The sequence below is a fragment of the Lissotriton helveticus genome, chromosome 10, assembly GCF_964261635.1.
Source record: "Lissotriton helveticus chromosome 10, aLisHel1.1, whole genome shotgun sequence".
NCBI classification, from domain to species: domain Eukaryota; kingdom Metazoa; phylum Chordata; class Amphibia; order Caudata; family Salamandridae; genus Lissotriton; species Lissotriton helveticus.
The window spans coordinates 979,103,340-979,130,347 of record NC_136071.1 but is presented as its reverse complement, the minus strand read 5'-3'; positions in this window follow the sequence as shown (position 1 = coordinate 979,130,347).

The following is a 27,008-nucleotide window of genomic DNA, read 5'->3' as shown; positions in this document are numbered from 1 at the left end:
CAGTCAAATCTTGGACGAGCTATGGCGAGTGATCTCGAAATTGCAGCATTTGGTTGAAGCGAGCCGCCTTAAGAATCTCCTCTTCACTTTAAAATGGTTCACACAAACTGGGATGTCTGCTGGAGGTCGATTGGTTTGTTGAGGGGGTCCCAGTTGGTGACAACGGTCTATTTTAACTGTGGACTCCGTCAGAGAATTCAGGACCGCTCAGAATAGCACCTGATGTATCCCTCTAGATCTTCTCCTTCTGCGCATGTAGGGACAGCGCGGACACGGACATTGTTCCATCTCGACCTGTTCTCTAGGTCTTCCGAGTGCGCCTGGAGGTTTAATTGTTGGTCCTGCAATTGTATGACCTCTTGCTGGAGCGCAGCAAATTTTTCATTGTGGATTCCTCCAGAGCCACGACTCTCTTGCCCACAGCATCGATGTCCCTCCGCACCTCCCTTAGGTCCGCTTACAGGTCCAGGATGTCTTCGCGTTGCGAAGTGAATAGGGACTCCAGGAACTTCCTAGTAACTGCCCCTTCAGCACCATCTCCAGCAGCCACCTGACCAGCGGTCTGAGAATCTCCAGATGACTTCAAAAGAAAATCACGCACTGATCGCTCCTTCTTGTTTTTGCCCGTCGCCGTGATCTGGCTTTGGAGAAGACGCTTTGTATGTAAAGTGGCTGCTTTATGGGTGGCAGGACAACAGGGCCCCAATCGCTCACAGTGCAACCCAATGGGGGGGAGCAGTGCAAACCTGTTTCTTCTCGAGGTAGAGAGAGCTTTGGGCCCGCACGGCCTGATACAAATTGCTCAAATGTTGTAGGGCCAGATGCACTCCACAGCCCAACTAAGGCCCTTCCTGGTGTGCCAAGTCGGTTCACCGCCGGTGAGTCTCAGCTGAGGGTAGGAGGATGACGCATATCCAGGATGGTACAACCTTCTTCAGGCTACCCTCAAGAGCTACGGAAGCGAGAGTGCTACAGTCTGTGTGCATGTATTAGGGGGCCGAACAAGCTGCTTGATCAATCACCAAGGGCCCCTGTCTCTAGTGAGCACTCCCCTGCACTGGGCTTCAGGGGTGAAAGAGCTTCTCTCTGTGTCGTGCCTGCAGAGAACAGACCTTGGAACAGCAGTGCCTCACCATGCATCCCCGACCTCCACAAACACAACCCCCTCAGCCACTGCTCGGGGGCTGGCAAATGATATCAACCTCAAGAGGGGGGTGCTGCGGCCGATAGCAATGCAGATGGCAGGCCACAGCGGTGCAGCCGTAGTCAACACAGGCAGTCCGCGATCTTAGGGAGCTCTCGCTGTGTCTTCTGGGTGGGATCACCACACTCTTAATGCGAAGTTCAGGCGGCCCGGGCCTTCTCCTCCACTACCAAGCCGGGAGTCGATAGCCAGGGGCTCAGCAGCCCACAAACCCCTGATTAGGACTGAGACTGCCAGCTGTCCCCCGCTGCACGGCTCCCTTCCCCGTAGGCTGGCAGCAGGCCAAGGGGGCTCTCACTGTGACTTCAGAGCTGGGAGGCCACACCCTTAAGGCGATGCTTGAACAGCTTGCGCCCGGGCCTACTCCACCACTTCCAGGTCCAGAGCCGGAAGCCGGGGGTCCAGCAGAGTTCACACCCCCAATCTGTGGCCAGGGAATCAGCCGGCTCGCGTTGTGGCTCCAAACACAAACGATAGCATGTGGTGCAAGGGAGATCTCGTCACTTCCTCCGGGCGGTTGCGGCCACACCCCTATGACGAAGAATGGGCGACCCGGGTGTAGCCCCTCTCCACCTCCACCAGGCCCGTAGCTCACGTTACTCCAGCCCCACAGTTTCGGGCACTGGATGCCCTGATGGTGCAGTCGAACTCTTCGTCCCAGACACCGGGGCAGGGCAGAGTTGGCCGGGGATCCAGACCAGCCTCAGGCCTCGCAGCGTCATTGGCCCATGGGAAGAACTGGAGCGTGTTGTTACATGCTCACTTCCCATACACTCACTCACGAATACAGTTACTCACACAGCCACTCACCCAACAATACAGTTAATCACACACCCACTAATTTAACCATACAACCACTCACACATCCAGTCACTCACCCAAACAGCCTCTCAACACTCACTTACTCACCCATACAGCCACTCACATAGGCACTCACTCTCCAGTACAGCCACTCAGACAACCAGTTAAACAAACACTCACTCAAGGAGCCACTCAGTCACCTATACTGCCACTTACACACACATTACTCCCCCATGAAGTCACTCACAAAACCACTTAGTCACCGATACTGCCACTCACATATCCCCTCAAAGACCCATACAGCCACTCATTCATCTATTCACCCACTCACTCACCAATACAGATACTCACACACCCAATCACGCATCCATAGAGCCACTCACATACCCACTCATATACCCATACAGTTATTCACATAGCCACTCACTTATCCACTCACTCACCAATACAGCCAGTCATACAGCCATTCCCACACCCATACAGCTACTCACACACCCACTTATTCATTCATATAGGTTCTCAGTCACACACTTATTCACCCCTACAGCCACTCACACAACTATGCAGCCACTCAGTCATCCACTCACACATGGATACACACAGTCAAGCAGCTACTCACATAATATATGTTATAAAAAATATCACTCAGTAGTACACAAAGTAGTACCCTCCTAACCTAATGTTTAATGGGTAACTCTCCTTTCCTCAACAAGATCTTATGTAAAGATCCTTTGAGCTGTCCTAGTTTGTTTCCAAAAATCTGATTCACACTATCCAAAATGTCTGACAAGGATTCGTCTTTAACCACCATGACTTGGGAAGCTGCCCTTGGATTGATAATGTGCAGACCATATTAATGGTCCATGATCTGCCACATAAACTTTACCACATATATTCCTACTCTCAAATCTAATGTTTGCCTCCAAGTAACCCAAAATATCAATGGATTCCCATTGATACCCCCCTGGGTAAATGTCTTTGGGTTGAAATACCACTCCACTTATGCTCAAAAATGCTCCTGGGAATGTTTGTGTACATAGACCCTGTATCAACCATGAGTTGTACACGACGGACAATCACCTCAAACATTGACTTAGGTTGATTATTCCTTTTGACCTTCGAGCTAATGTCTCCTTCGCTCTCCACTCGCAAAATTCTGAAGAAGCTTCTGAAATTGCAGCAACTTTGCCACTACAGGTAGGCTTGCACATTCCGGCAAAATGCCCTACTTGGCCACATTTCCTTCATCTTTGTTGTTGGCGAAACAGAATTTAGAGTTTGCCATATAATTAATGCTCCAACACTTGCTGCAGCACTCAGTGGGTTGCCTAGACTGTACACTTCCCTTAAAATAATTCTTCTGGGATTTGACAGCAGCAACCACCTCCCCATTTGGTTTTGTCACTGCCCCTACCTCCAAAATGTAATACCCTACAGTCCTTTTTTTCTTTTCCCTCTCCTTCATAAAATAATTGGATTGGTAAACAACCTTGGCAATATCTACTGCATCCTTCAATGTGGGGTTCTTAGTGACCCACAATTTCCTGGACCTTTTACTTTTAAATTGCAATTAACTGATCCCGAATGACTTAATCGGTCATGGGACCAAACATACACTTGGTAGATAACTCCTGCAACCTAGTCACAAATTCGCCCATGGCCTCTTCCACAGTTTTGAAGGAAGTGCCACCCGGGTCACTAATGACCATCTCTTAGCCTTCCATACCAAATGAAGAGTTGGTCAGACAGTGGAGAATGCAAACCTATAACTGTTCATTAACATACACTCAGAGCAGAATCCGGTCTGCCCAGTCGCTAGGAGTGTCTCAGAGGGGAGTGAGTGGGTGTCGTAAGACCCAGAACCAGACAAAAGGAAGGGGTTTTAGCTCCAGGTAATGTGGCCCAAACTAGGAAAAGGAAAGCTTGTACCGCACCCAAAACAAGTGCTCAGACGGCTAAACAAGCAAAGAATAGGAATATAGGATCTGTACTTGGCGGATCCGAGGTAGTTACTACTGCCCAGGTTCATAGTTGGGATAACATCTCTGTAATGACCCAAAGTCAACAAGGTCAGCAGCAAAAATCTACATTTGATTTTAATGGGGTTTCTTTAACCCAAATTAAGGATATATTTACAGATCTCTTAAGCCCGTTAGTGGGTAGACTTAACCAAATTGAGTTAAGATTAGCAAAAATTGAAGATTATATATCTAAACCAGCTGCTTGTTACATAGGGAGTGCTCCTAGGGAAGTATTAGGATCTATACATATAGACATCCATGTGCCCCCCCCAAGTTTATACATCGGCCTCTGAAGTTCTACCAACTCCCACTCCCCCAATTAGCAAGCCGCACTATCTGTTCAGTTTCAGCGCCACTTACTGCGAGCAAAACAATCCCATGCACTCGCCTATCAAACGGGTCTGAGTTACATTTATGGAGAGATAGTAGAGTTGATGGAAGGGTACACTTAGATCTTCCCCCAGAGTCAACTCCCTATACCATTGTGTTGGCTAATGCCCCGCTATTGCGTTTAGGAGTGGAGGAACATTGGTCCTCGTTAAAAAATAAGGCTTTTCATTTTTTGGACACCCAAACTGGGCTAGGGAAGCATTTATTTGAGGAATTTTTAATGGTACGAAGGGTAGCGTGGGTGGGTAAGTCGGTAAAAGGTTTGTCGGGGGACTGTATAGTCATCAGTTTTAGATCTCCCAACATAGTTAGTTGTATTTTGGATAGGGCAGAATCTTCATCAGTAAGGGAAGATTGTGTTCACATTCTCCCACTGGGGTACTTCTATCGTGCTAGTCCTCCACATAGGGGGGCGGAGTGCCCAGGCTACAGGGCCATGTGAGGGGTCCGCCAAAGTATATCGTCCCTACCAGCAATAGATATGAGGCCCTGAGCTCTCTGGAGGAAATTGATTGACTGAGGGCAGCATCTCAGGAATGTACCCCGACGAACCCAGGAGGATCGGCATGTACTAAAATCTGTTACCCAGGGCTGGACTGTCAAACAACTACAAATTATTCTTTAGTTGATTTTCACTCTACTCAGATGATCCAAGGTCCTGTGGTTAGCTCCCTAGTTACTTCTCATGAGGCAACCGGTACGCATGCGGTTAGGGCCTTACCTGAGAGTGACGTAAGCTTTGCTGTGCCAATTATAAGTAGAGTGTTCCAGGAAGAGGTGGGTAATCTAGTGCTCACCTCATGGAATATAGCAGGCCTGACTACTAAGCTGCAGTCATTTGACTGGAGGTCATTTATAGAAACCAAGGACATTGGGATCTTACAAGAGACATGGTAATTGGACCCGTTATTTAATGCTGGTTATATTAATTTTTATAAACCAGCTATTGCTGCCCGCAGGGGGAGACCGATGGGGGGGCTTACCACCTGGGTTAGACAGTCTGATAGATACACTACTGAGCAGTTGGACATCGAGGGAGATGATATATTGATAATTAAGTTAAAGAGGAGTGGTGTTAAGGACCTTATAATTATCAATGTATATGCAAGAGGTCTACCCGGTGGGAAAGCGTCAGGCACCATCGCCCTGCTTGATCATTTTCTTAACATGCACAAAGGCAAGGATGATATAGTGGTGGCTGGAGATTTTAACTGCACCTACGAGCTCCTGGACCAGAATTATCTTGACTTAGATTATGAGGAGGATATACTTTGGGATATTCCCCAGTTAACCCTGGCACCGATCAGGAAATGGTCGGAAGCAGCCATACAACTCAAACTTGTGTGTTTGGAACATGGCTAAAGAGCAGTCAATGGAAGGACTAAGTCCGATAAGCACGGGTCAGCAACCTATAGCTGTGGGTTAAGAAATAGCTGCATTGACTATATTTTAGTCAATAAGGAATCCTGGCCGAAACTAATAGATATGGCGATTGAGAGTAGGGCTGAGAGTGATCACAATCCCTTGGTTTTGAATATGGTTTGGGCGGTCAATAATGTGATTGTCGGGCCAACCCTGTGAGCTGGTATCTACCTGAGTAATGATACCAGAAGAGTTAAGTGGTCTAAATTAATATTAAAGGAAGATCAGTTGGAGGCCATTAATACTCAAGTGTCCAATGCATTAGTAGAACTTTTAAGGGGACATGACGAACCAGGGCATGAGTCCAAAGTTTTACTGGTACACAATAAACTTTTTAATAACCTGAAAGGCTATTTTATTTCAAAACCTTCATCTAGGAATAAATCCGCTACGGTCTCGCATGACTCATGGTATGGGAATTCATGTAAATTGGCTTACAAGTTTTTGGCCCTGGCTATTAGATCGAAGCACCGGGACAGTATCCAACTAGCACGCAAGGCATATAAAAAGGCACAGTATGAAGCTAAGAAGGAGTGGGATGAGGCCTATTGGCAAGAGCTGTATGAGGCAAGCCTAGAAAGGAACATGGTTGGTTTTTTGTACTTGCTAAAATGGGGCAAGGGTAGAACAAGTCAACCCCCGACCAACCATGTAGCACCTGAGCTTTGGGTCTCGCATTTTAACAATCAATTTGCTGTTGACCCTACTGAATATGTCCCACCACCTGGGCCAATGGATAACCAAATAGATCCTCCTGTGTTGAATTTTTCTATACAGGAGGTAGAAGTGGCCATAAATTGTGTGTGGAGTGGTAGAGCCCCGGGGCCAGATTGTGTCCCTGCAGACTTGTTTTTTTCTAATAAGGCTCTTTGGATACCATATATACAGATTCTTGTAAATGCAATTGCGAAAGGCTCCCCAATCCCGGAGTCATAGAGAGGTGCGGAGATCTTACCTATTTTTAAAAAGAGGGACAAATCAGATCCGAGGAACTACAGGCCCATTAGCCTGATCGATTGCCTGCAAAAAGTGACGGCTAGGCTTGTGTTGGCCTGCATTTTAGACTGGATAGATGAACGTAATATTTTATACCCGTTACAGGCGGGTTTCCGCTCTCACCAAAGTACAATCGACCAGGTTTTTTTTTTTCACAACAAAATTTTTATTGATCGGTCAGAGAGAAGCATACATGTGGCTCCCCACAAGCAGGAGAGTGCCACCAAATATCAAGACATGTTTTTGCATCATCACAAATCTCAAACAGTGATACGGGTCAAGCAAGTCCCTCCCCCCCTACCCTCCACCCCCAGCCCCAACAACCCAACTTCCCAACTACCCACCCCTTATCCCGCCCTAACCCATTGCACGTGATCATATGAAACCTTCAACACCAGGACTTAACGTGCCCGGTACCGTGTATCTCCCTAGGTCTGTGGGCCACTCGCCTCCTGCCATTCATCCTCCAGTCCTATCGGAGGGTCCAGAAGCAGTCCCCTATACTCCGCCCACCTCTTCCAGATCTTATAATGCTTACGGGGGCATCCTCTGGCCTCGAACACCGGGCGCTCCAGCCCCATAAAGTAGTCTAAGCCAGCCTTCCATGCACACAGTGGGGGGGCTCGCACTCCCTTCCATGCCCGTGCCAGGTCCCTCTTGGCCACCACCAGTACCAGCAGTAGGAGATGATGCTTATATATATTCCCCCCTACACCCTCCAGCACATGAAGAATCCCTGGTCGGGGGGTGCGGGGCAGATCCCATCCCAACACCTCAGACAAACAAGCCCAGACACCATTCCAAAAGCTGGTAAGGCCCGCACAGGACCAGACTGTATGCAACAACGTACCCCTTTCAACTCCACAGCGCAGGCACTCTGGGGCCCCAATCAGACCCGCCTTCCACAATCGCTCCCGGGTGTAGTAGGCTCTGTGTAGGTATTTGAATAATCGACCAGGTTTTTAGACTTGTTTTAATCTATTGGCGTGTGGTTGTTATTAATGGTGGAAGAATTTACGCCGGATTTGTAGACTTAAAATCGGCATTCGATTTGGTACCAAGAGCTAGGTTATGGGAATTTCTAATTGAACAAGGAATGCCTAGGGACCTGGTGTCTTTTTTGATTAAACTTCATCAAGGGAATTATGCTCAAGTACGCTGGGGCTTGCATGGTCAAGTGACCAACAGATTTAAGGTCGACAAAGGGGTAAGGCAGGGGTGTGTATTGGCGCCAACATTATTCTCATTCTACATTAATAAGGTGATAGATTATTATGCTATTCACCCTACTGATGCCCCGACATTAAATGGCAGTAAAATCCTCTTATTAATGTTTGCCGACAATACCCTCCTGCTTTCAAAACCCAGAAAGGTCTCCAAATGGCAATTACAAGGTTTGGGTTATTCTGTAAGGACTATGGCCTCATCATAAATATAGATAAGACTAAGTTTATGGTACTCCATAAACAGAATGCTGTAAAGGGGATAGTCACTATGAATACCATTGTCTTGGACCAGACAGATGTTTTTACGTATTTGGGCATTACCCTAAGTTCCAAACTTAAGTGGAACCCATATATAGATATGTTACTGCTTAGACATGCCCAACTGTCTGGAGCCCTGGTAAAAGAACATCACCAATCCTACACTAAACCGATAGCCCCTATATTGAAAATCTACAATGCTAAAATCTTAGCCTCAGTTCTGTATGGGGCAGAAATATGGGGTTTTAGTAATCTAACCGTATTGTCAACCGCACAACACAAATTCATGAGGTGTATTACGGGTCTACCCCAATCTAATCCCCTTTTACCATTGTTTTATGACTTGGGTTGCCAGTACCTGGTGGATGTGGCCCGTTATAGAGCCCTGGCTTACTGGAGGAGACTTTGGGTTACCCCAGAACTTACTGAATATGCCCATGCTTTCCTGGAGGTCAGGTCCAGAGGCCCGTTTGCATAGTGGTAGAGAAAGGGTGAGTGTCCTAAGATGATCTATTAGTAATGCCTATTCTTATTAAGGGAGGGGGTGCATTGCCCCCCTCCCGGGTTCCCATTTCCTGATGCCCGGCCATTATACAATGATGAGGCCATGCACCCCAGGTTGATTTTGGCCCCAGGGACCCCATCACCCGAGGCACGGCTTATTTTTACCTGGAGCCCCTTGGGCACCCAGTGACCTCTGTTGGGGACCCCGGGGGCACCCTGTCTGTCAGAGCAAATGTTGTCATCTGTTTCCCTGCACGCATATTTGTGTGCGGGGAAACAGATGAAAACTCCTCTTATTGTAAGACGTAACTAGATGCAGATGCAGTGAGTTAATCTAGGAACCTTTATTGTGGGCACAGAGCAGTACGAGAGCGGACTCTTTCAAGCTGGAGTGGAGAGTAACTGCTTTGGAACAGAACACTCAGGTACAAGTACAAACATAGAATGACAAAGTGAATACATTCTTAGAAACACAAGACTGCAAAGCATGTTGCAAGGAGTGTACTACACATCTTCTCCCTTTCCAAAGGCAAGGAAACAAAGGGAAAATGTTCAACTGTAGAGAGGAAAAGAAAAGAAAGGAAATCAACCCCTCCCAAAAAAACGAACAAAGGAAATCTTTGAGGTAGACCATGGGTTTGCGGCACCTGTGAGAGAGCGGGAGGAACAGAAGCCTCCAGAGCCTGAAACAGAACCTGGGGTTTGAGAGGGAGGTGAACAGCTTGAGGACGGACCCATAGGAATCAAGGAATCTCCCTCAACAAGGGCCGTACCAGACAGCCTTGGATGGGAGACGTCCTCAGGTTCTACTACTACTGAGAGTGTCCATATGTTTACTTTGTTTGTGGTGCAGACCGGTTCTTTGGTAGAGAGCTACTCGTCAGAAGTTCCAACATTCACCATTCCTTAAGATGACACAGAGATTAAGAACTTTTTTGACAGGGAACGACCCTTTAAACTTTGAAAGGCCTCTCCAAACCCTGCCACTTTGGATCTTGACTAGGTCAAATACGTTGAAGTGACAGGGGATACACAAAACCTTTTGGAGTTCGGAGGGAACACCATGTAAAGTAACTCTCTGTTTCATCCAAGTCGGAACCAATTTTGAGCCAAGGATCCTGCCCCTCTTCAATCAATCAATCAATCAATCATAGACATTTATAGAGCGCACTACTTACCCGGAGGGTCTCAAGGCGCTTGGGGGGGGGGGGGTGCTGCTACTGCTCGAACAGCCAGGTCTTGAGCTTCTTCCTGAAGGAGAGGTGGTCTTGGGTCAGGCGCAGGTCGGTCGGGAGGGAGTTCCAGGTCTTGGCGGCCAAGTAGGAGAAGGACCTTCCTCCTGTTGTCGTTCTTCGGATGCGGGGGACGGCGGCGAGGGCGTGACTGGTTGATCGGAGATGGCGTTTGGGAGCGTAGAAGTTGATGCGGTTGTTGAGGTAGCTCGGGCCTTGATCGTGTAGGGCTTTGTGTGCGTGGGTGAGGAGACGGAAGGTGATTCTCTTGTTGATGGGGAGCCAATGCAGGTCTCTCAGATGTCCGGAGATGTGGCTGTGTCGTGGGATGTCGAGGATGAGTCTGGCTGAGGTGTTCTGGATCCGCTGGAGTCTCTTCTGGAGCTTGGCGGTGGTTCCGGCGTAGAGGTCTTCAACTCAAATGTGATTTTTTTCCGTCAACAAGGGGAGTGGTCCGGTAATCCCAAAGCATTTAATTTACCATTTTGCGCATTACCGAACCCTCAGCAGATGCCATCTGGATGATCCCTTTCACCACTTCATTGGACCTCTCACGCAAGCCGTTCCCTTTAGGGTTGCAGTGGCACTGCGTGCATTAGGGCGCTGGGGCGTTGACCCACAAGCCGCGCCCGCAGCTCCCTCGGCGGCTCTGTCTGAACTGACAATGCATGTCAGTCAGCATTACACCGGACCGCCCACCCCCTTCAAAGTCTGAAGGGGGTGGGCTGTCCGGCATCATGCGGACTGACATGCATTGCCAGACCAGGGGGTGGCGTGGAGCACACAGCAGGCAGCAGCACAAGTGCGCATGTTGGGTTTAGGTCAGAGAATTTTTTCGACCAGCCAGTCATGCCCACTAGTGTTTGCTCTGGTTGGTGGCTGCACAGAGAGTGAGGGTTGATCAACGCCGCAAGACTAGTTCTCCAAATGGGCGGCAGGGTGGCAAGTATCCCTGCTAAGCCAATCCTGCTGCTGGAGCAGCATCAGTATTGGCTGAGAGGGGTTGCCAGTGACGCGGCACAAGTTGAAGTCAGAGCGCCAACGCTGGACCCCGGCCCAGGAGCAGAGGCGAAGTGGACCCAGTCAGGCATGTTTTCTTTTTACTTTATTTTAATTTTAAACTTCCCCGGTCCCCACCCCCACGTGACCCCCCTGTGAGTATTGCGAGCCGCGACTGTCGCAGACGCTGTGCGCTACACTAATGTTAGCCCTTCAACCTCCAGATTTCTTTGAAAGAGCTGCTGCTTCATCTGTCATTATACCCATTCCATGACCGCGAACCGAGGGGGTGCACTGAGTTTTGTTTATGGGGTCTGGGGCACCAACTTTACAAGATAACTAAAGTAATATTAATACAAGATTTAGTTTCCACAACTCCTGAGGCGGAAGCCAGGAGTAGCTCTTTTTAATTTTAAGTTCGTGATTTTAAACAACTTTGCTTTTCACTCACCCTCTTCCCTCCACCCCTCCTCACCTCGCTCCGTTCCCCGCACAGCCGATTTTGGGGCTGCAGCAGGGGATCGGGCACAGCGAGAACAGTCGCCATCTTGGAGGGAGGGAGTCGTGGGTTGGCGGTGCAGCCGATAGACCCTCCCGCCTCCCGCCTGTACTTAAGCCGCGCCCCAGCATCTTGCGCGTTGGCAAGATTTAGTTTCCACAACTCCTGAGGCGGAAGCCGGGAGTAGCTCTTTTTAATTTTAAGTTTGTGATTTTAAACAACTTTGCTTTTCACTCACCCTCTTCCCTCCACCCCTCCTCACCTCGCTCTGTTCCCCGCACAGCCGATTTTGGGGCTGCAGCAGGGGATAGGGCACAGCGAGAACAGCCGCCATCTTGGAGGGAGGGAGTCGTGGGTTGGCGTGCACCGGATAGACCCGCCCGCCTCCCGCCTGTACTTAAGCCGCGCCCCAGCATTTTGCGCATTGACAAGATTTAGTTTCCACAACTCCTGAGGCGGAAGCCAGGAGTAGCTCTTTTTAATTTTGAGTTCGTGATTTTAAACAACTTTGCTTTTCACTCACCCTCTTCCCTCCACCCCTCCTCACCTCGCTCCGTTCCCCGCACAGCCGATTTTGGGGCTGCAGCAGGGGATCGGGCACAGCGAGAACAGCCGCCATCTTGGAGGGAGGGAGTCGTGGGTTGGCGATGCAGTTGATAGACCCTCCCACCTCCCTACAGCATAAGATGCCTCCTCTCTCCCGGCCGCGCAGCGGCGGCGCACCAAAGGCGCGCCAAAGGCAAGCCCGTCTGCGCCCATCCGCGACCGGCCGGGTCCCGGGGCCTGTCATAATGCCCAAATCATATCCTACTCATCTGCTCAACTTCAGGCCTGCCGGGGCGACTGGTGCATTAGCCCCCTCACCCAGGCACATATTAGCAATCTTGGAATCTCTTCACCTATCCTGACTCCAGCGGAATTACTAGCGCTTTCAGGGCACTCCCCGCAGCCGTCTACGATCTCTTCCCCGGCCCTGGCTAGTGCCATGCTACTGAATACCCGCTCGGCGGTTAAGCACCAACTTGAGCTGTTCAACCTTCTGACCTCCGCAAAACCCGAAATCCTATTCCTTACCGAAACCTGGTATTCCCCTGACTCGCTGCCTAATGTTCTGGTGACTCTCCCTGAATCTTATGCCCTCCGCGCTGACCGTCCAGACAGGAAAGCTGGTGGCGGAGTGGTCATGATTGTCCACTCTAAATTCCAGTTTCAACTCCTGCCCTACCCCCCTATCTCTTCAGTTGACTTCCTTGTGGCCCGCTCAGTCAACCTCGCGGTCCCTCTGACCTGCATAATATTATATCGTCCCCCTCAGGTAATGCCTCATTTTATCACAGCTATTCAGGAACTGCTGGACACTCTTGTGGTCAACAATTCCTCCGTGTTAATCCTGGGAGACTTCAACTTCTGGCCCCATGACCCCCGGGAAGATCTCATGTCCAAAGACTTCACCAAATCTCTTAGTTGTCTTAACTTCACCTCCCTGATCCACCTCCCCACCCACTCAGGTGGCCACATCCTGGACCAGATTTGGTCTGCCAACATCTCCATCTCGTGTCTGTCCATTTCCCCCTGCATTTGGTCCGACCACTCGCTTATTTCCTTTTCCCTCGATCTTGGAGCTGTCAATAAATTATCCCCCCAAAAAAATACGTGGCTTCGCAATTGGAACCGTGTGGACATGCCGCCTTGTGCTCCTCCCTCGCGGCCTCACCCACTCACTTGGTGGACTCCTCCCCGGATTCACAGATAGCCGCCGTTAACAGCTGGCTCTCGGCATCCTGCGACTCAGCTGCCCCCCCCAAGTTAGTCAGGTCCTGCCGCTCCCACCAGGCCAATAGATGGTTCACTGACGATCTTAAAACTCTCAAACTCTCTTTAAGACAAGCCGAACGCCATTGGAGGCGTAGATACTGTCCCATTCTTAAGTCTCAATATTCCGCCCTCCTCCGTGAATATAAAACAGCTATTCTGCTGGCCAAAACTGAGCACTTCTCGGCCAAAATCCTCCTAGCTAGCAACAAACCCAGGGAGATTTTCTCCATTGTCCACAATTTAGCAGCCGCAGATAGAGTTTTACCCAAACCGGTTCCCTCTCAATATCCCTGCAACTCCCTCAACACCTACTTCATAGAAAAGATAGCCGCCATCAGACACAACATACCCTTGCCTCCCCCCTCCTTCTTTCCCCCCTCACCTCCCCCTCCATCCGTTTTTCTTGACACGTTTCCTTTAATTTCTATAGAGTCCTTCCTCACCTTATCGAAGAAAGTTAAATCAGGGTCCCCCTTGGACTGCTGTCCTGCCCCCATACTGAAGGAGGTCTTCTCCAACTGCCCTGAACCCCCGCTTACCATCCTCAACACATCCATCCAACAGGGTACCGTCCCGGCCGCTTTCAAATCGGCCATCATCACCCCACCCTGAAAAAGCCTGGGATTGACCCGTCCTCCCTTTCTAATTTCCGCCCCATCTCCTTACTCCCGTTCCTGGGAAAGACTCTTGAGATCTACATCACCTCCTGCCTCTCGACCTTCATTGAGGACAACCATCTCATGGCTTCTCACCAGGCAGGCTTCCGTCCAGTTCATTCAACGGAATCCGTGGTCCTCTCGGTCCTGGACGAGCTTAGGCAGTGCGCGGACACCAACTCCTCCCAGGCCTTGGTTCTCCTTGATCTGTCCGCCGCCTTCGACACGGTCGACCATTCCATTCTTCTCGACCGTGTCAAAGGCGCCGGCATCCGGGGGACTGCTCTGGCCTGGCTTACCTCTTTCCTAGGAAATCGCACACAAGCCGTCCACCTGGATGGCTTCTCTGCCCCTCCCTGTCCGCTCACCTGTGGGGTCCCTCAGGGTTCTTCTCTCTCCCCTCTTTTTTTTAATCTTTATATCCACCCTCTCATTTCTGCTTTACAAAACATGGAGGTGTCAGTCTACAATTATGCGGACGACCTCCAGCTCCTTTTTAATCTTTCCCCTTCTCACGACTCCAGGTCTAACCGCTGCTCTGTCCTCACTTTCATCTTTGACTGGATGAACTATAACCAGTTAAAATTAAACCCAGACAAAACAGAACTGATACTCACCGGCAGCCTCCCCAGCCCATGGTCTCCTGCTTTTTGGCCCCCTGCCCTTGGTCCTCCTCCCTCCCCTTCCATTAAAGCAAAAACCCTGGGTATCCTAGTCAGCCAAGACCTAACAATGCGCCCTCAGATTAGCGCCGTTGTCTCGTCCTGTTTCTTGTCCCTCCGCATCATCCGCAAAATTTCCTGTTTTTTTTTCTGCTGATGCCCTCAAGCTCATTATCATGGCCATGATTGTCTCCAGCCTAGACTATGGCAATATACTGGCAACTGAGGTTTTTTTTTGGGTATTCCAGAATTACAAGGCGCACAACCAGAGTGTCCGTAAAGTTAAAGTTTGAAACAAAGGTATACAGTAGTTGGTACAGGCAATGGGGCGAACGGTAAAACCTCACAACCGCTCAACGATGGACCAAGCTTGGTACATACTAGAACAAGAAGAAAACCACAATGCCCCTGCACTCGTACAGAAGTGTAATTAAGGTGTGTGGTAACAACACTGTCAATTAGCTCAGTATGAGGGAAAAATTAGAACAACATCCAACTCATTCAAGTAGATCAATTGTCAGTAATCATTTTTCAGACAAAATAGGGAAGGAAAATCAGGATGTAATCCGTTGTTGGTACGAAAGAGTTTCGTTTATTGTTCCTTTAGGTAGGCCAACACGTGTTTCATCGCAGGGAAACAGACTGCGAATCTTCAGGGCTGGATTAAAACATAGAGAGTACATTTGCGATCATGTTTACGTTGCAAGTGTATTCAGATGTGACTTGGTAGTGTCACCAATAGTGACAGGAAGACATGCCAACTTGTGACTGTGGGTGACTTAGTGTTCATATGTGTGGAGACATTTTTCTTATTGTGAGCAGTGAGGAAAAATGTGCAAATCTGTGACTTTCCTGGTCATGTTGTTACTAGTGACGTGTTGTAGACAGTTGAACATTTTGTGGCCGTTGAAAAGTATGGTGCTATAAGTGAAAAGGTTGTGTAACAACGTGAGGTGTCTAGCAAGGAAAGAATACGACATCCCGAGTGACTGTTGAGGTGAGTTTATATACATTTCATCAGAACTCATATGGTAACTGTACCATGGCGCTTAGTTGGTGGATAATTTCTATATTCTCTAAGGCGCTTTCTTTTATGTACATAGTAAGTCTCAACTATTGAGTGTTGGAACGCTAGGTAGTTATTGAATTTAAAAATGGCTCTAGGTTCTTGGAGGCTAGCTATGTACTGAATGCGATATTTATGCTCTATTGTGTTTGTCCAAAAACGAGCGGTGATGTTACAGCCTGTCTACTATCCAGACGTGTGTCGTCTGAAATTGAAATCAGTAAAAAACTGAAGAAACCACAATTAATAAAATCAAATACGAGATACTCCTTTTGAGTAGTCTCTAGTTCTGGTATTTTGTCAAGAGTTAAGCACCTAAAAGTCGAAAAATGCAACGCATGCTCAAGTGGATGTATTAGTTAAATGGGAAGGGACAGAGGAGCACTCACCCTAATAGGTGAGGTGCAAAGGCCACCTCGGATAAGTGTATTCGAAGGATCCTGTAAGGCGGAGTTTCACTGGTTGAGTGAAGTCGCACTCCGAGACCGGATAAGTCTGTTGGAAGTACAATCAAGGTTTTCTTTGTTACAAACGATTTGTCCGGATATTATTACATAGTTTGGTCTATATGTACTGTGATAGACAAGGGTTTCAAAAAACGCGCGCAAAAAAACGCGCGCACAAAAAGGGGGGAGATGGACCTACCTCTTAAATAAAGCACAAAGTGTAAACCGGGAGGAGAGGATTGACAGGTAACTTCAAATACGTGACGTTGTCAACAAACACGAAAGGCGGGTACACCTATATTTGTCCGTCACAAGAGAGATAAATAAGAAGAGCAACACAAATTATTTCGGCTCCACCATCGTCTCTGGTAGCTAGGCAAAACAATTATGGTTCGGGGACGTCAGGGAGAGGTCGCTTACCTTGTCGTAGCAGTTCTCCCTCTTGAGTTTCCCGGCGCCGTTTTCCGAGGACGGTCACGTGACAGGAAACCCGGCACGAAGATATACCGGCCGGCGGTTTCCTGTTTGTATAACTACTAGACCGTCAACCCTGTGTGGTTGCATTCTCTAGTGGTGGCTGTAGTGAAGAAATACTACAAATCCACAGTGATACCTGTGGGCTTAGGCGTACCCGTCTATGTGTAACGGGTGTTGCCTTAATTCTAAGAATATTGATTATCCGAATTCGTGTGAGCCTAGTGCCTAAAAATCTATAATGCTTCAAAAATGGAAAATCTTTTAATTAGCAGTTGATTCTCTGGCAATGGTTAAGCCGAGATGATTCATTAATTTGAGAGCATGCGTGCAACAAAGTTACTAGATTGTGTAGTCAGAAAACTACCACACAATCTTTCATTATTATTTCCTTAATTACTCTATATAAGAGATTATCAGTTCCTGTTTTAGGAAGGAGGAAACCTGTTGGTCAGGTTTCTCACATACAGTTAAATACTGTATACCTCAGAAGGTGTATATTATGGTTACGAGCACAAAATTCGGTTTATTCTTATGTGTGTATATCAATTATTAGTTTAGGGAAAAAGGGAAGTCCTACACCTCGATGGGGTTTGGTTTGTTATGCTGGCTACTATTAGTAACTTTGGTTTACCTTGTTCCTGTTATCTCACAAATCGCAAGATAAACATACCACATTTCTTTTATCAAAAAACAATAATAGTAATACAGCAAAAATCCCATAAATAATTCTTCTAACACGTTATTTATGGAGTCCTTATGTCAACACATTTCAAACAGTATCTAATTGTTCACAATTCTTTACATTAGCGATACTATGTTTTCAAAGAAAATAAAAAAGAGTATGAAAAAATGTATGAGAAATTAGAAGAAATTAGTAAAAACTTGAAGAAATTATTTTTCACGAAAAAAATTATTATTAATTTTACATGGGGAAAATTTACGATGAAAGCCGGTGAGTCACAGGTTTAAGTAAATAGTATATATATACTGCATATAGAATCCCAACAGACTGAAATTTCATAATCTATTTTTTCAAGGATTATTTTTGATATTCAGTTTAGGTGATGCGAATGGTTGTGGCTACAACATCTCCATTTTGGATCCATTGGGATTACTAGTTTCCTAGGAAAAATTGCATCTCTGGATCATAATTTAGTCCGTGTTCAATACTTCGAAGACGCATTATCCATGTGGCTTCTTTGCGTCTGAGTGTCAATTCTCTGTTACCTCCTCTTATGTGTACAGGCACAGTTTCAATTCCATAGAAGGAGACTGAGAAGTCTTCTGTATTGGCCTGACACGTAGCCACATGAAGAGCCACCGGATATCTGGGGTCCTGTTTTTGAATAGCCCTCATGTGTTCTGCCATTCTCTCTTTTAGTGCTCTGTTGGTACTTCCTACGTACAATTTTCCACATCGGCATTCAATGATATATACCACATATTTAGTGACACAATTGATATTGACTCTTATTTCGTAGCTCTCTTTGTCTGGTCCATAGAACTGTTTAGTTTTGTGTTTGGCCCATTTGCACATTGTACAGAGGCCGCATTTAAAGAACCCATTGCTGCGTTGGGTTAACCAGGTAGGTCTCAGGTCGCTTTGTGGGACGGTTGGACTCAGTCTGTTTCTAAGTGTTCTCCCTTTTCGAAAGGTGATTTGTGGGGTTGTTGGTATTATGGCTTCCAGGGTTGAATCATCTTTCAGCAGACCCCAATGTTTCTTCATGCTGTGTCTCAGTGAGTGATGCATTGCGTTGAATTCAGTGATCAATCTCACTGTAGAGTCTTTTGCTAATGGTTGAGTTTTTGGTTTCAGCGTATCTGGTCTTTTGATTTTGTGGAGTTTTGTCTTGGCCTGAGTCAGGATGCCTTTGGGGTATCCTCTTTTTTCAAATCTGCTTTCCATATCTTGTATGGTTATCTCAAGATTCTTATTGTCACTGCAGTTTCTCTTGGCACGGAGGTATTCTCCAAAGGGAATTGATTTGATTTGGTGGTGAGGATGAAAGCTATCTGCTCTTAGGATAGCGTTACAAGCTGTTGGTTTTCTGTATAATTTGCTGTGCAGTTTGTTTTTCTCTACATAGAACTCAAGGTCCAGGAACTCTATGTTTGTTTTACTTGATTTCATTGTGAACTTGATTTCCCAGTCGTTGTGATTGAGATGTTCAAAAAAGTCGTTCAGAAGTTCATCTGTCCCTGTCCATAGTAGAATACAGTCGTCTATATAGCGACCCCAAAACAAGATTGAATCAGTGTATATAGTGCCTTTCGGGCCCCAAATCTGGTCATCCTCGAAGGCACCCATGAACAGATTAGCAAAAGATGGGGAAAATTTTGAACCCATAGCTACTCCGCGTTTTTGCTGGTACCATTTTTTGTGAAAAATGAAAAAATTGTTGTCTAGGATGAGATTCATCATGGAGATCAGCATTTCTGTGTGCGCCCAAAGAGACGCCGGTCGTTTTGACAGAATATGGGTGATTGCTTTCATCCCCAAAGTTGGATTTATGCTGGTATAAAGTGCGACTACATCCATGGTGACTAATATAGTGTTGGGTTGCCATTCTAGGTCACCCAGAACACTAAGTATGTGTTTTGAGTCCTGTATAAAAGAGGGCAGGTTCTTCACCAGTGGGTTAAGAAACATGTCCACGTACTCAGCAAGTCTCTCGGTGGGACCTCCAATACCCGAGACAATCGGCCTTCCAGGAGGAAAAGGTAGATCCTTGTGGATTTTGGGTAGAGTGTAGAGCCACGGGTATGTGGGTTTGAGTACTTTGAGGTACAGGTACTCGTCGTCATTCAAGAGACCCTTCTCTTTCCAAGTTCTTAGATAGTCATTGATGGTGATTGTCAGAGTGCCCATGGGGTTGTTGGTGATGGGTTCGTAACAGGACTGGTCTGCTAGCTGAGTTTGTATTTCGTTGTTATAGTCGTCTGTGTTCATGACCACAATATTGCCTCCCTTGTCCGCTTCACGTATGATGATGGTGGGAGTCTTTGTAAGTGTGGTAAGGGCAAGACGCTCTCCTTTGGTCAAATTATCTTTGAAAGTGAAAGTTTCATTGTATTTTTTTGTGTTGATTTTGTTTAGATCCTCTAGAACTAGTTTATGAAAGGTGTCGATGCTATTACCACCCGGTAAGGTCGGTGTCCAGGTGGATTTGTTTTTTAAACCACTTACTATATCCAAGTTAGTCTCTATGTTCATTTCCTCGAGAAGTTGTCCCATTTCCATAGGACTATCTTCCCGTTCGGTAATGGATAATAAAAGATGAATTGCTTGAACATCTTTTATTGAAAGCTCATCATTAGCCAACACATCTGGAATATTTTTTACATTTTTGTCGCTGGTTGTTTTGCCCAAGAAATGTTTTTTGAGTTTCAGGTTTCGAACAAATTTGAACAGATCTATTTTGATTTGACAGATATCGCCTGTCGAGTATGGGTTGAAGTTAAGGCCTTTGGAAAGAAGGTTGGTCATGTCTGTGGTTAGGGGAAACGAGGAGAGGTTTATTACTTGTACCTCCTTATCTTCATTTCTTACTTCCTTGTCGTTCCTGATCTTAGTTTTTTTCGGTAATCTTCGTTGGCCACCCCTGCTGCCTCTGTGGGTCTTGGATTTTGTGGTCTCCTTTGAGGCAGTGCCCTGTATCCTTTCCGGATCCGCTCCATTTCTACTAAAAAAGGAGTACTGTTTGTGTCTAAGTTATCTCCTGCCTCTGATCCAGGTTCGCTAGTGCCTGCGCTGTTCAGGGATGTGTTGCTGGACGAGACTGAGCTGGGGGCAGATCTGTTGTCACTCGGTTTTGTGGGATTCGTAGATCGAATCATCGCATCGTATTTGCGATCATAGGTGAAGATTCTACCATTACGGTAGTCCTCATCATCCCTCTTTATTTGTCTCGGGTATTGGAGGTCCCACCGAGAGACTTGCTGAGTACGTGGACATGTTTCTTAACCCACTGGTGAAGAACCTGCCCTCTTTTATACAGGACTCAAAACACATACTTAGTGTTCTGGGTGACCTAGAATGGCAACCCAACACTATATTAGTCACCATGGATGTAGTCGCACTTTATACCAGCATAAATCCAACTTTGGGGATGAAAGCAATCACCCATATTCTGTCAAAACGACCGGCGTCTCTTTGGGCGCACACAGAAATGCTGATCTCCATGATGAATCTCATCCTAGACAACAATTTTTTCATTTTTCACAAAAAATGGTACCAGCAAAAACGCGGAGTAGCTATGGGTTCAAAATTTTCCCCATCTTTTGCTAATCTGTTCATGGGTGCCTTCGAGGATGACCAGATTTGGGGCCCGAAAGGCACTATATACACTGATTCAATCTTGTTTTGGGGTCGCTATATAGACGACTGTATTCTACTATGGACAGGGACAGATGAACTTCTGAACGACTTTTTTGAACATCTCAATCACAACGACTAGGAAATCAAGTTCACAATGAAATCAAGTAAAACAAACATAGAGTTCCTGGACCTTGAGTTCTATGTAGAGAAAAACAAACTGCACAGCAAATTATACAGAAAACCAACAGCTTGTAACGCTATCCTAAGAGCAGATAGCTTTCATCCTCACCACCAAATCAAATCAATTCCCTTTGGAGAATACCTCCGTGCCAAGAGAAACTGCAGTGACAATAAGAATCTTGAGATAACCATACAAGATATGGAAAGCAGATTTGGAAAAAGAGGATACCCCAAAGGCATCCTGACTCAGGCCAAGACAAAACTCCACAAAATCAAAAGACCAGATACGCTGAAACCAAAAACTCAACCATTAGCAAAAGACTCTACAGTGAGATTGATCACTGAATTCAACGCAATGCATCACTCACTGAGACACAGCATGAAGAAACATTGGGGTCTGCTGAAAGATGATTCAACCCTGGAAGCCATAATACCAACAACCCCACAAATCACCTTTCGAAAAGGGAGAACACTTAGAAACAGACTGAGTCCAACCGTCCCACAAAGCGACCTGAGACCTACCTGGTTAACCCAACGCAGCAATGGGTTCTTTAAATGCGGCCTCTGTACAATGTGCAAATGGGCCAAACACAAAACTAAACAGTTCTATGGACCAGACAAAGAGAGCTACGAAATAAGAATCAATATCAATTGTGTCACTAAATACGTGGTATATATCATTGAATGCCGATGTGGAAAATTGTACGTAGGAAGTACCATCAGAGCACTAAAAGAGAGAATGGCAGAACACATGAGGGCTATTCAAAAACAGGACCCCAGATATCCGGTGGCTCTTCATGTGGCTACGTGTCAGGCCAATACAGAAGACTTCTCAGTCTCCTTCTATGGAATTGAAACTGTGCCTGTACACATAAGAGGAGGTAACAGAGAATTGACACTCAGACGCAAAGAAGCCACATGGATAATGCGTCTTCGAAGTATTGAACACGGACTAAATTATGATCCAGAGATGCAATTTTTCCTAGGAAACTAGTAATCCCAATGGATCCAAAATGGAGATGTTGTAGCCACAACCATTCGCATCACCTAAACTGAATATCAAAAATAATCCTTGAAAAAATAGATTATGAAATTTCAGTCTGTTGGGATTCTATATGCAGTATATATATACTATTTACTTAAACCTGTGACTCACCGGCTTTCATCGTAAATTTTCCCCATGTAAAATTAATAATAATTTTTTTCGTGAAAAATAATTTCTTCAAGTTTTTACTAATTTCTTCTAATTTCTCATACATTTTTTCATACTCTTTTTTATTTTCTTTGAAAACATAGTATCGCTAATGTAAAGAATTGTGAACAATTAGATACTGTTTGAAATGTGTTGACATAAGGACTCCATAAATAACGTGTTAGAAGAATTATTTATGGGATTTTTGCTGTATTACTATTATTGTTTTTTGATAAAAGAAATGTGGTATGTTTATCTTGCGATTTGTGAGATAACAGGAACAAGGTAAACCAAAGTTACTAATAGTAGCCAGCATAACAAACCAAACCCCATCGAGGTGTAGGACTTCCCTTTTTCCCTAAACTAATAATTGATATACACACATAAGAATAAACCGAATTTTGTGCTCGTAACCATAATATACACCTTCTGAGGTATACAGTATTTAACTGTATGTGAGAAACCTGACCAACAGGTTTCCTCCTTCCTAAAACAGGAACTGATAATCTCTTATATAGAGTAATTAAGGAAATAATAATGAAAGATTGTGTGGTAGTTTTCTGACTACACAATCTAGTAACTTTGTTGCACGCATGCTCTCAAATTAATTAATCATCTCGGCTTAACCATTGCCAGAGAATCAACTGCTAATTAAAAGATTTTCAATTTTTGAAGCATTATAGATTTTTAGGCACTAGGCTCACACGAATTCGGATAATCAATATTCTTAGAATTAAGGCAACACCCGTTACACATAGACGGGTACGCCTAAGCCCACAGGTATCACTGTGGATTTGTAGTATTTCTTCACTACAGCCACCACTAGAGAATGCAACCACACAGGGTTGACGGTCTAGTAGTTATACAAACAGGAAACCGCCGGCCGGTATATCTTCGTGCCGGGTTTCCTGTCACGTGACCGTCCTCGGAAAACGGCGCCGGGAAACTCAAGAGGGAGAACTGCTACGACAAGGTAAGCGACCTCTCCCTGACGTCCCCGAACCATAATTGTTTTGCCTAGCTACCAGAGACGATGGTGGAGCCGAAATAATTCGTGTTGCTCTTCTTATTTATCTCTCTTGTGACGGACAAATATAGGTGTACCCGCCTTTCGTGTTTGTTGACAACGTCACGTATTTGAAGTTACCTGTCAATCCTCTCCTCCCGGTTTACACTTTGTGCTTTATTTAAGAGGTAGGTCCATCTCCCCCCTTTTTGTGCGCGCGTTTTTTTGCGCGCGTTTTTTGAAACCCTTGTCTATCACAGTACATATAGACCAAACTATGTAATAATATCCGGACAAATCGTTTGTAACAAAGAAAACCTTGATTGTACTTCCAACAGACTTATCCGGTCTCGGAGTGCGACTTCACTCAACCAGTGAAACTCCGCCTTACAGGATCCTTCGAATACACTTATCCGAGGTGGCCTTTGCACCTCACCTATTAGGGTGAGTGCTCCTCTGTCCCTTCCCATTTAACTAATACATCCACTTGAGCATGCGTTGCATTTTTCGACTTTTAGGTGCTTAACTCTTGACAAAATACCAGAACTAGAGACTACTCAAAAGGAGTATCTCGTATTTGATTTTATTAATTGTGGTTTCTTCAGTTTTTTACTGATTTCAATTTCAGACGACACACGTCTGGATAGTAGACAGGCTGTAACATCACCGCTCGTTTTTGGACAAACACAATAGAGCATAAATATCGCATTCAGTACATAGCTAGCCTCCAAGAACCTAGAGCCATTTTTAAATTCAATAACTACCTAGCGTTCCAACACTCAATAGTTGAGACTTACTATGTACATAAAAGAAAGCGCCTTAGAGAATATAGAAATTATCCACCAACTAAGCGCCATGGTACAGTTACCATATGAGTTCTGATGAAATGTATATAAACTCACCTCAACAGTCACTCGGGATGTCGTATTCTTTCCTTGCTAGACACCTCACGTTGTTACACAACCTTTTCACTTATAGCACCATACTTTTCAACGGCCACAAAATGTTCAACTGTCTACAACACGTCACTAGTAACAACATGACCAGGAAAGTCACAGATTTGCACATTTTTCCTCACTGCTCACAATAAGAAAAATGTCTCCACACATATGAACACTAAGTCACCCACAGTCACAAGTTGGCATGTCTTCCTGTCACTATTGGTGACACTACCAAGTCACATCTGAATACACTTGCAACGTAAACATGATCGCAAATGTACTCTCTATGTTTTAATCCAGCCCTGAAGATTCGCAGTCTGTTTCCCTGCGATGAAACACGTGTTGGCCTACCTAAAGGAACAATAAACGAAACTCTTTCGTACCAACAACGGATTACATCCTGATTTTCCTTCCCTATTTTGTCTGAAAAATGATTACTGACAATTGATCTACTTGAATGAGTTGGATGTTGTTCTAATTTTTCCCTCATACTGAGCTAATTGACAGTGTTGTTACCACACACCTTAATTACACTTCTGTACGAGTGCAGGGGCATTGTGGTTTTCTTCTTGTTCTAGTATGTACCAAGCTTGGTCCATCGTTGAGCGGTTGTGAGGTTTTACCGTTCGCCCCATTGCCTGTACCAACTACTGTATACCTTTGTTTCAAACTTTAACTTTACGGACACTCTGGTTGTGCGCCTTGTAATTCTGGAATACCCCAAAAAAAACCTCAGTTGCCAGTACATTTCTTGATTTCCAGAGAGGGCAGCCCCCCGTATACCACTAACTAATCAACAGTATATCACAACCTAGAACACACCTTTTTACCAAATCTATCTCATCATGAACAGAGACAAAATAGCGGCAGATCTATTCGAAAATCTAGCAAAAGGCATGCCTACACACACTGCCACGGCCAATGCCGGTCCCCCTCGCGTAGAGGGCCTTAAAGACAAATTCAAAAAATTAGAAAGACTGAAGAAACAAGAGAGCTCACGATGGTGGGATGCCACTACACTCAAACAATATATGCGACTTAAACAGATACCTAGAGGCTTACGCTCCCAGATTTTTCCAACCTACGATAATTTAGATGCTGATCTTCTAAAAAAATGGGAAGATTCAGTAACCAACAATTCATTTGTTCTCATGGATATCCTAATAGAGAGCGCGGATCGTAAATCAGTTAAATTACTAGAAGAGATAGCGATCCTGGAAAAAGAAATAAAAGACCTGAACTTACCAGAACCTACTGTAAAAAACTATACGATCCTAGATGAATTTCTAGCCAAACATCAAGATGAAATAAAAGAAAGGAAAGCCAGACAAATAAAGAGGGATGATGAGGACTACCGTAATGGTAGAATCTTCACCTATGATCGCAAATACGATGCGATGATTCGATCTACGAATCCCACAAAACCGAGTGACAACAGATCTGCCCCCAGCTCAGTCTCGTCCAGCAACACATCCCTGAACAGCGCAGGCACTAGCGAACCTGGATCAGAGGCAGGAGATAACTTAGACACAAACAGTACTCCTTTTTTAGTAGAAATGGAGCGGATCCGGAAAGGATACAGGGCACTGCCTCAAAGGAGACCACAAAATCCAAGACCCACAGAGGCAGCAGGGGTGGCCAACGAAGATTACCGAAAAAAACTAAGATCAGGAACGACAAGGAAGTAAGAAATGAAGATAAGGAGGTACAAGTAATAAACCTCTCCTCGTTTCCCCTAACCACAGACATGACCAACCTTCTTTCCAAAGGCCTTAACTTCAACCCATACTCGACAGGCGATATCTGTCAAATCAAAATAGATCTGTTCAAATTTGTTCGAAACCTGAAACTCAAAAAACATTTCTTGGGCAAAACAACCAGCGACAAAAATGTAAAAAATATTCCAGATGTGTTGGCTAATGATGAGCTTTCAATAAAAGATGTTCAAGCAATTCATCTTTTATTATCCATTACCGAACGGGAAGATAGTCCGATGGAAATGGGACAACTTCTCGAGGAAATGAACATAGAGACTAACTTGGATATAGTAAGTGGTTTAAAAAACAAATCCACCTGGACACCGACCTTACCGGGTGGTAATAGCATCGACACCTTTCATAAACTAGTTCTAGAGGATCTAAACAAAATCAACACAAAAAAATACAATGAAACTTTCACTTTCAAAGATAATTTGACCAAAGGAGAGCGTCTTGCCCTTACCACACTTACAAAGACTCCCACCATCATCATACGTGAAGCGGACAAGGGAGGCAATATTGTGGTCATGAACACAGACGACTATAACAACGAAATACAAACTCAGCTAGCAGACCAGTCCTGTTACGAACCCATCACCAACAACCCCATGGGCACTCTGACAATCACCATCAATGACTATCTAAGAACTTGGAAAGAGAAGGGTCTCTTGAATGACGACGAGTACCTGTACCTCAAAGTACTCAAACCCACATACCCGTGGCTCTACACTCTACCCAAAATCCACAAGGATCTACCTTTTCCTCCTGGAAGGCCGATTGTCTCGGGTATTGGAGGTCCCACCGAGAGACTTGCTGAGTACGTGGACATGTTTCTTAACCCACTGGTGAAGAACCTGCCCTCTTTTATACAGGACTCAAAACACATACTTAGTGTTCTGGGTGACCTAGAATGGCAACCCAACACTATATTAGTCAC